Genomic DNA, 9,410 nt, shown 5'->3' with positions numbered 1-9,410 from the left:
GACGAAGACGCTTCTGTAGGAAATTCTGAGAGAATGCTATGTTTCGATGAGATTTTTTGAAGTATTTTGCAATAGGGTAGGGTCTCTCTTTTGCCGCGACCCAACCGTGAGAGCAGAAGGGGGCTACTACGGCTGCTGCCGGGCGATGGGGACGCCACTTTCCAAACGCCGGGCTGGTATTTGAGAGCAATGAAACAGTTTGAAGAATCCAGTGCCTCTTATCACCAATCAAAAAGAAGTGACCTGTGATAACTGCTCGCTCTCTTCTCCTGTCCTCCTCCTTCCTTTCCGGTTTCATGCCTCCTCTCACCTATACACGTGTACAAACGTAAAGTTCTCTTACTTTTACAACGCGTAATATTAGGCTAAGCGCATTTTAGGGAAACGTGTCTGCGAATCTTGGGCATTAATGCAAAACATCGACACGCAATGCCGACATCCGGCACTGCCCAGCCTCCTCTCTGTGGAGGCATTCGGAGCATCTGTTGATCGAGAACTGCTTTTTCCGGCTCCAGAAGAACGAGAAGATCTTCGTGTTTATACGTGATGTTGCATGCAGTGGCAGGCGGCAGAAGAACGTGGACCAGAAACCAAAGGTGGCCTAGAGAGACGTACCGGTGGAGATGCTCGCTTTCCTGCTCGCTCTCTGTAAGAGAAGTCGTACTCCTGCGCTGCGTGACACGAGTCCTGGATCCGACGAGTGGCTAGTGCCCACTTCAGAGGAGTGGGGGCCATCTTGATAAAAGAAAAACACACACAAAGGATGCGCATGCTCGTGGAATGCTGGATCGGAAAGTCGGGTTCGACATAAAACGATCCATGAGGGAGAGTGTTGGACATTTGGGTGTTAAGTTGACTGCTTGATACTGCTGCATATTGCTTGTATAGCTGCAGGACTGGCATTAGCGAGCATGGGTCGTTGTCATGATCTTCAGCATCGATCACGAAGGGTATGTCGTCATCAGCATACGCAGAGACCTTCCAACTTCCCACTCCAGGAAGGAGGACTTCATTGACTGCACGGGACGCGTTTACGCATTGTAAAAAAGGAGGTCCAATGCCAGGACGTAGAGGGCGGGAGACAATGGGCAGCCTTAGCGGATGCCTTGCTCGATGGGGAAGCAAGAGGACTGTAGTCCTGCTACACACATCTGGCTGCGGTGGCTCGCCTACAGGAGACGTATGCGGGGCACAGAAATCTCTGGGAGGCCATAAGCGCTCAGCAGCGAAAAGAGGTATGCGTGTAACACTCTGTCAAATGTTTTGTCCTCGTCGAAGAAAAGGAGACTTGCGGACCCTACCCGTTGTCGTGTCTACTGCAAGAGGTCGCGGATCCCACTCAGGTTGTCACACAGGCTACGGCCCTGCCCACCGCATGACTAGACAGCACGAAGGAGCAGCAGGGCCATTTGACTGACTTGAAAGGCAATTGCTACTGTGACGAGTTTGTAGTCGTTGTTGAGGAGCGTGGTCGGCCTGCACGATTCTTGATCTGTAGGACTGCCAACTTTCTTAGGCACAAGTATAATGCTTTTCAGTCCAAAAGACGATTGGAAGGCGTCAGCCGCGAAACCACGTCGAACAACCCATATGAAGAAAGTACGCAGCACCTTCAGCGTCGTATTACCAACTGCAGGATGGGACAAGCGTAAGCTCGCCCGCATCACGCTTTAAAAAGAAATGTTTCTTGAGAGAGTAAACAAAGGGCTGAAAGGTAGACAACCAATACATTAAACAAATACCAAACACTCAGCTTACAAGTGTGTTGTCCTCAAGCAGGAGAGCTACATATGGAGACCATAACAGAATGTGCCACTCACCCCTGATCATAGCGGACAATGCGAGTGGATCAAAGCCAGTGACGGGAGCATTCGGCTGGCCGGAGCACTGGATGATCAGCGCCCCTATAGTCCAGTATGAACTGCCTGAAACAGACCTAAACTCCTGAACCGAAGGCTAATCGGCATCGTCGTTGCAATTTTTTAATTTTATTTATTATTTTATTAATAATTTTAATTTCCTATTTTTATTGTATTTTATTTATTAGTTTTTATTGATATAGTTTTTATTCTTTTTATCATCTATCAAATTTCTTTCCGCAGTCAGACATGCCAAATGTTTCCGATCCCTTGCTGCAACCGGCAACGATTCCATGAACTTTACGGTCGCACATTCGACGCTTGGAAGCTCAAAAACAACAGCTACTCTGCTCCACAGGAGCAGCGGAATCTGAACCTGCGGAAGCAGTGCTCCGGCGACTTCGAGATGACCCGGGCAGTGACCCGAGCGACAGCCACGCAAGCGGTCAACACGCTCAGCGAGCTGCAGGATACGATGAGTCAGCTTCCACTGGAACCAACCAGCCATAATACGTCGCCAGGCACTCACGTAAGGGCCACCCACCGCACCCGAGACAGGGAGGGAACCAGAGTGCCTACATGAGTAAGGTGTAAAAATCTTTGGGACAAATCGTGGGGAATGGGACAAATGGGAACAAATGGGACAAATGGGAAAAATCGTTCAGGGACATCTCCAGTACACGTCTGACGGCAGCTATGCAAGCTGCGAAAAGGAGGGGAGGAGCTTCCCCTCTGGGACAGCTGTCTGTGGTATCGGTGAATCACCGAAAGGGATGACCAAGGAAGTGGTGCACCAAAACACACGCTGGATGATTAGGACTGTGAAGGGCCTCAAAGACAGCACGGATCTGAAGTGCTAGAGATCGCTCCGTGATAACCGGCACGCCTAATCCGACCCGATCACGCGTGAGATACAGATGTGAACTTATGACCACTCCAACTGAACCAGCCCACAGGAAACGGAAGGCGTTGCGAGCAATGGCGACCCGAATTACCGCAGGGGGCAGACATACAGCTGCGATGAACCACAGATGGGTGTTTTACCAAGAGGTCAGTAAACGGGCGCAGAAATTGAGATCCAGGTCTACAGATTAGAGTTCACGGAGCGCTCTAGCACTCCGTGCGGTCTAGGCACTCTAAGCGCTCTAGGCCAGTGTACACAATATGCATCACTACTATCGAAGGCAACACCGAACAGTTTGGCTAGGTTTTTGAGGGTACGCCATAGGGGTCAACGCGAGACGGTATTAATTCAAAAAGGCAAAAGGATGCGTGTGTATTGTCATCAAGCAGGAGAGCTACCTATAGAGGTAGCCACCTTTGGACAGACTAACTTTACGTTACAGTCCTACAAGCTAGATAACAACACTCTCTAGGAGGGTTTGCTTTGCGTACTGACCACACCAAGCGAACAATCCAAACACGGGAGAGCCGCTGCTGAGTACAGTACGGTCCTAGCAAGCTGGCTAGAACATGGTTTGCCACTCAGCCTGAAGGTGGCTGAGAAGACGAGTAGACATCAGCCAGCGGCGAGAGCATTTCACAAGACCATACAGTGCTTCCTCACGGACAACGTGGCTAAGAAGCCCTGCCCTGACAGACTGAAATATAGCTGCGTCTCCGAAGTCTGGGCCACAGAAAGCCAGCCGGCAACGATGGATCCAAATTTGAAAGTTTATCTCTGTAATTAAGCCAATTGTTTACGCTGAACGCGCGTAACACGCAACTGTTCCAGGAACTGTACGGTCCGCCAGGCGACAGATGATAGCTGAAATATATGGGTTAATCTGCGCCACAGCAAAAGAGGAACACGACAAAGCCTGAGAAAGTGCTCTGCGGTTTCACACATCCCGCAAGACGTGCAACCGTCAGAGCGAGAGATGTGAAAACGGTGTAATCGCTCACGAAGAGGAAGAACATCGTGGGCCAACTTCCACTGAAGACTGGTGCGGCGGACATCTAGCCAGCCCGCAGTGATCCGATGCCAAGATGCTATCCGAAGCAAGATGCAATACTTCGTCGGCACCGAAGGAACTGGGGGACCAAACTCCAACTCCCGTATAGCTGTATAAAAATCGCTGACAGCCCATAACTGGATGTCAGCGTCCGGAAGCTGGAGTCGCAAACGCCGTACACCATCAACACAGGCACTGTATTGATGAGGCAGGACTTCGGACCTAGGGCTCTCAACGAACCACCTGGTAGCACATTCCAGAGAGTACTGCACTAATGCGCACGCGGGTGTTCGGGCGTGTGCAATGTCTCGAAATAAACGCGCGACTGAAGTGCAAGGCACTTGTCGAGCACCACCGGCAAGGCTAAGCCGCCCCGGTCACGTGTATGGTGCAAGCGGGACCTCGCGACCCACTCCACCGAACCGACCGAACCACAACAGAGGAAACGGAACGCGTGCCTGGTGGTGGCAACGACTCCTAAACGACTGTAGGCCACTAGCAGATGAGCCCGAAAAGTGATGGGCAAATCAACAAATAACTTAAGCTGTCGTATTGCCAACTGTAGGATGGGACAAACGCAGCTGCCGCAGAACTAATATCAAGAAAAGTCTTCTCGGAACAGCACCGCAAGCGGTACTGCCCCGACGACCAGTTGGCAACGACCTTGTCCAAAACGATTGTTAGTGCGACGACTGACGCAAACGCTGTGTGCATTCTGCCCACTCCTACATATCATCAGTGCTAGTTATCCAACTTTGCCGGTGTGGAGGAAGCTTAACAATAAAAGTGTTCGCCTCTCACGCCACTTAACGGTACACAATCAAGACGACGTTTCACTTTTGAGAACTGAAATAAATGTTGATCGTGGTGCACCCTCAGAAAATGAACTTCACCACATAGCACGTACCTTGCCAACCATCATCCCCAGTGACATAGTTCTTTCCCCTGATTTGGTGTAAACGGGAGCGTACTAAACGGTAAAGCTCTGTTTTGAGAGTGTGATATAATGGCAGCTCAAGCTACTGTGTGCAGACTATTGCTCATTTTGATGAAACTATATTTAAGAACAAACAATTTTTTCGAATTTTACGAATTTTTCGAATAATTTTTACGTAAACAAAATACAGAATCCGACACTGAAGATTTTTGTTTAAGTTTAATTTGTACAAGCTTTCGCGTGGAGGTCCACTAGTCTATACTATATATACTTATGTGTGTCACCACTTCACTTTGTACCTGAGGAAGCGTGGACCTCCACGCGAAAGCTTGTACAAATTAAACTTAAACAAAAATCTTCAGTGTCGGCTTCTGTATTTTGTTTACGTGATCTACAGGACTTGACTCCCCTCTTCGTATACGCTTCCAATAATTTTTACGAAAAAACAAACAAAAAACGACCATTTTTCAGAACGAAAAATTACCATTTTTGACACAGCTAATCACTAACGCGACATAAAAGTCAACATAACCTGAGTGGGTAAAAACATGGTGGTGGAACAACTAGATAATAGGATAGCAGTCGTCTTAAATATTGATACACACACGAAAAACAAAGCTTCACCGCATAGCACGGTTCTAGCCAACCATCATCCCGACTGCCAACGTTCTCCCCTTGATTTTATGAAAGCGGGGGGCGTACGCCCTAGGCCACATGACACCGTAATGACGCCATAATGACACGGGTGTTGGTGCTGACGGTGAAAGGATCCGACGTTGTCGGCCTCAAAAATGGCGTACGCCCTCGGTTTTTAGCAAGTCAGGGGAAAGAACGATATCTGTGGGGATGATGATTGGCTAGGAACGTGCTATGCGGTGAAGCTGTGTTTGAGAGTGCAGTGATCAAACACTCATGCGCGGTATCGCCACGGAATTGGGTACGCATTAAATTCGATGAAAGAATGCAGACAATACATTTCATATAGTTCACGGTTTTTTAACAACACGCACGAAAGAGGGAAGTTTACGCAGTTAACACAACCTATATAGTCGTGTTCAACCGAAGAAAGGAACTCCGCGGCTGTTGTAGCACGACTTTTAACGCATTATCATTATATACATGACACTCTCGGGTAAACGTTCGCAATCCCCCGTCACAATTTCCGCTGTCACGAAGACTTCCGGTCCTTCCGCGACTAAAGACGGTCGGATTAACCAGCCACCATGCAGGGTATCTTTCACTTTCCCTATTTGTTGAAAATGAGAGGCGTACGCCTCCTTGTGACAATTTGAACTGCGATAAAAAGGGCGTATACTCCCCTGTATAACGTAGGGCGATAACTGTACCAATCGCAATAGTGGCTGGAGCAGAGCGCGTGTTCTGCGAAACCGGATGTCATTTCGGCAACAAACCAGAAGCGTTACATAAAGACATGTATGGCTTATTGAAGGAAGCATGTTTTGTCCAACGTGAGTACCACACGAATAGATTCTATACAGCGTTTCAAACAGTAGGTTTTTTGTTTGTTTTTTCTGGTTGTCGATATAGGCACGAAAAGAGGCGATGCCGTCCTTGGTTTGAACATCACCATAGATGCGGAATGCCTTCTTAATTATCACTTATAAAAAGTGTCTAAATTCTACAGGAATTGTATGCAAAAGTCTAGAAGGGTAGCTACAAAAGCCAGCTTTTATCTAATCCTAATCCATTTTCCAATGAATATTTGGAGACCGATTTCTACAGAAACTGTATACAGGAAAATATATGCAGGTCGTAAATAGAATGAATAGAGTCCCCTTTCATTTTCGATTCAGCTTGCAGCTTCGATAACTCGTAGGCTACGCAGGGTTACCCGCTGGCTACGCAGGTTACTCGTAGGCTACGCAGGGGTAACCCTATGCAGTAGTTCGCTAAACCTTTTCTTTTTCCTTTTTGTGGCTTCAGAAACCAGAAATATTGCATTTATTTCAGTGGGAATCGGGGAGCAGCTTTCCCACTCGAAATCCCAACAACGAAGGAAGAAAAACAAAAAGTGGGAAAACAGTTGCGCACGCACGAACCTGTGACCTGTATTGTCACGAAGCAGGAGAGCTACCTATCGAGATAGGCTCCTTTGCACAAACAGGGACACTAGAAGCGCACTATTCTGACGCACTTCCGGCGTGTTTGTAGGGGAAGATATTACTGGTACAGCGCACAAAGTAACGGCTTGGCAATTAGCCATTTGTAGAGCAATTAAATATCCTCCTGCTTTTCAGAGTAAATCCAGAGGAGCGGTTCTTCCTAGTCGCTGAGTCCAGCCTGCAAGAACTGTTGTGTGTCTGCCCCTTCTGCATGAGTGATGAAGCTCGTGTTGACACTACAACAAGGGGAACATCTGTAAAGTCTACAACTGTTTGCAGCTGTGGCAAACAGCGTACTTGGCACAGCCAACCATGGGTGAAGGACAGGCCACTTGGCAACATCCTGCTATGTTCTGCCATTCTGTTTTCCGGGGTCAACATCAGAAAAGCATTTCGAATGCTTGATATGATGAAGGTGGCAACCCTAACACAGTCACAGTACTTCAGGACGCAGAAGCAGCACCTTTTCCCTGCTGTGAATGACGTAACTGCAGTGACGTAACGTGGAAAAATAAACACTGCGAGTGCCTTTGACCCAATTAGTCCTCAGTTCATCACCTAACTTTGATGCACGCTCATATTGCCTTAAAAGTCACTAATGTCTGTCTCTTGCAAACTGTTTCAAGGTCTACATGAGTAAGCAGGCTGATATCCTGGACCAGCTTCGTCCGGTGCCCCTGGTCCTTGCCGGAGACGGCAGGTGTGACTCACCTGGCCACACAGCACTCTATGGTACATACACTCTTCTGGAGACAGCTGTCAACCGCATTATCCACTTCGAATTGGTGAAGGTACTTCAGATCTATCTGTCTATGACCAACAGAGCAGCTTTTCATAGTTGTAGGCTCGGTAGCAAAGGTGTAGCCAGAAGAGTATTTTGGGAGAGGTTCTATAGGGAGGTTACATAAGAGAGTAGGATTTTCCACAATTTCTCTCTCCCAACTGCACTACCAAATGTACCATTTGGGGCTGAACCAATAATCCCCCTCTGGCTATACGCTAATGCTTGGTAGAATTGGATAACTCATGACATCGTCACCAGAAACATAGATAGGGTGGTCATCCTATATTTACTTGTTTTTTATATGTCAGACATTTTAACACAACAGCTATGAAATCTGTGAAGATGCTATTTTTGTGTGCGGTCATACAGCCAGGACATTCTGTGTGAGATGTGGATTAGCGGGCAAATAATTTCATAATTGAGATTCATTGATTAACGTTTTAAGCATGGCTTCTCGGGCAAAGCCCAGATACTGTTTGTGCATAGTGCTTATCTATAGTCATTCCAATTTTTATATAGCAAAAATACCTATATGTTGTATATCCTTAATATGTTGTTCCTGATGTTTTCTCTGACATAGTCAACCGAGGTCTCCAGCAGCAATGCCATGGAAGCGTACGGCCTTCAGAAATGCCTAGCATTCCTCGAGGTCCAAGACATGGTTGTGGACAGTTTAGTCACTGACCGCCATTCTGGCATCAAGGCCATGCTGAGGGAGTCCTGCCCACATATTAAACACCGATTTGATGTGTGGCACGTCGTGAAGGGTGAGCATAGTGACTGGTAAGAATAGTTTGATATTTCAGGCACGGTGTCTCCCAACAGGTATCAAGAAGAAGCTCATAGCCCTGAGCCGCTCCACAAAGCACAATGTTGTGAAACTGTGGATTGAGAGCCTGACCAGGCATGCCTATTGGTGTCCGAAAACGAGTGGAGATGATGGGAATTGTGCATCGCAAAGTGGATGTCGGCACTTAACCACATTGTCGACGTCCATGAGCATGACGACCCCCTGTACCCAGTTTGCTACCATGGTCCGCTTTCGGAACCACGACAGTGGCTCAAAGAAGGTATGCACTGAAAAAACTGACATAGTGGAGCATGTAATTTAGTTGCAGCTTGTAAAGTGTTACACACTCCACACTCACTTATGTGACATCCATTATTCCTGGTGGTCTGGATAGTGACAGACCTTTAAATATTGAACTCAGGGGTGTCTTAAGCTGAAACCCGTCCCCATATTCAATGTTTGCGAAGTGGGGAATCTAAATAAGTTAACTCTAGATAAATGCGAGTCAACCATATTACATCAGTGTAGTTATTGTCCTAATCTAGGGTATCACTATACAAGCATGCATACATGCATCTGACAACATGCCATTGTAGATACAGAGACCTACAGACGAGTGAGGGATATCCTGATGGCACCTATGCTCCTGAGGGACATCCCAATGCTCTCCTCGCACGGGCAAACTTACGGACTAGAGGCTTTCCACAGTGTCCTCATCCATTTCCTGCCAAAGTCCTATTCATTTTCGGATGAGGGGATGGTCGCCAGGTATGATACATAATCTGCAGTTTTCAAGGCTTAGGAAGACTCAAATGTCTTATGAGAATGAGAACAGGTTCGTAGGACACAGCTGGCTATCCTCCACTACAATGAAAATGCGGACCGCGCGCAGTTGGAGAGGGAAGGTACGAAACAGTACCGCTTGAAGCCGTCCAAGCTCAAGAAAACGTAGGTACCCGTAC

General features: G+C 47.5%; 1 long non-coding RNA gene across 1 annotated transcript; it reads left to right on the top strand.

Moving 5' to 3' along the window:
* The first annotated feature begins 7,306 nt into the window (after positions 1-7,306).
* On the top strand, positions 7,307-8,317 carry LOC135369252 (uncharacterized). Its single transcript, XR_010415026.1, has 3 exons — positions 7,307-7,358; positions 7,501-7,665; positions 8,239-8,317. It is a non-coding gene; the product is annotated as an uncharacterized LOC135369252 (long non-coding RNA).
* Positions 8,318-9,410: the final 1,093 nt, after the last annotated feature.

The sequence above is a fragment of the Ornithodoros turicata genome, chromosome 9 (genome assembly GCF_037126465.1).
Source record: "Ornithodoros turicata isolate Travis chromosome 9, ASM3712646v1, whole genome shotgun sequence".
NCBI lineage: Eukaryota > Metazoa > Arthropoda > Arachnida > Ixodida > Argasidae > Ornithodoros > Ornithodoros turicata.
This window is presented reverse-complemented; position numbering and strand designations above follow the sequence as displayed.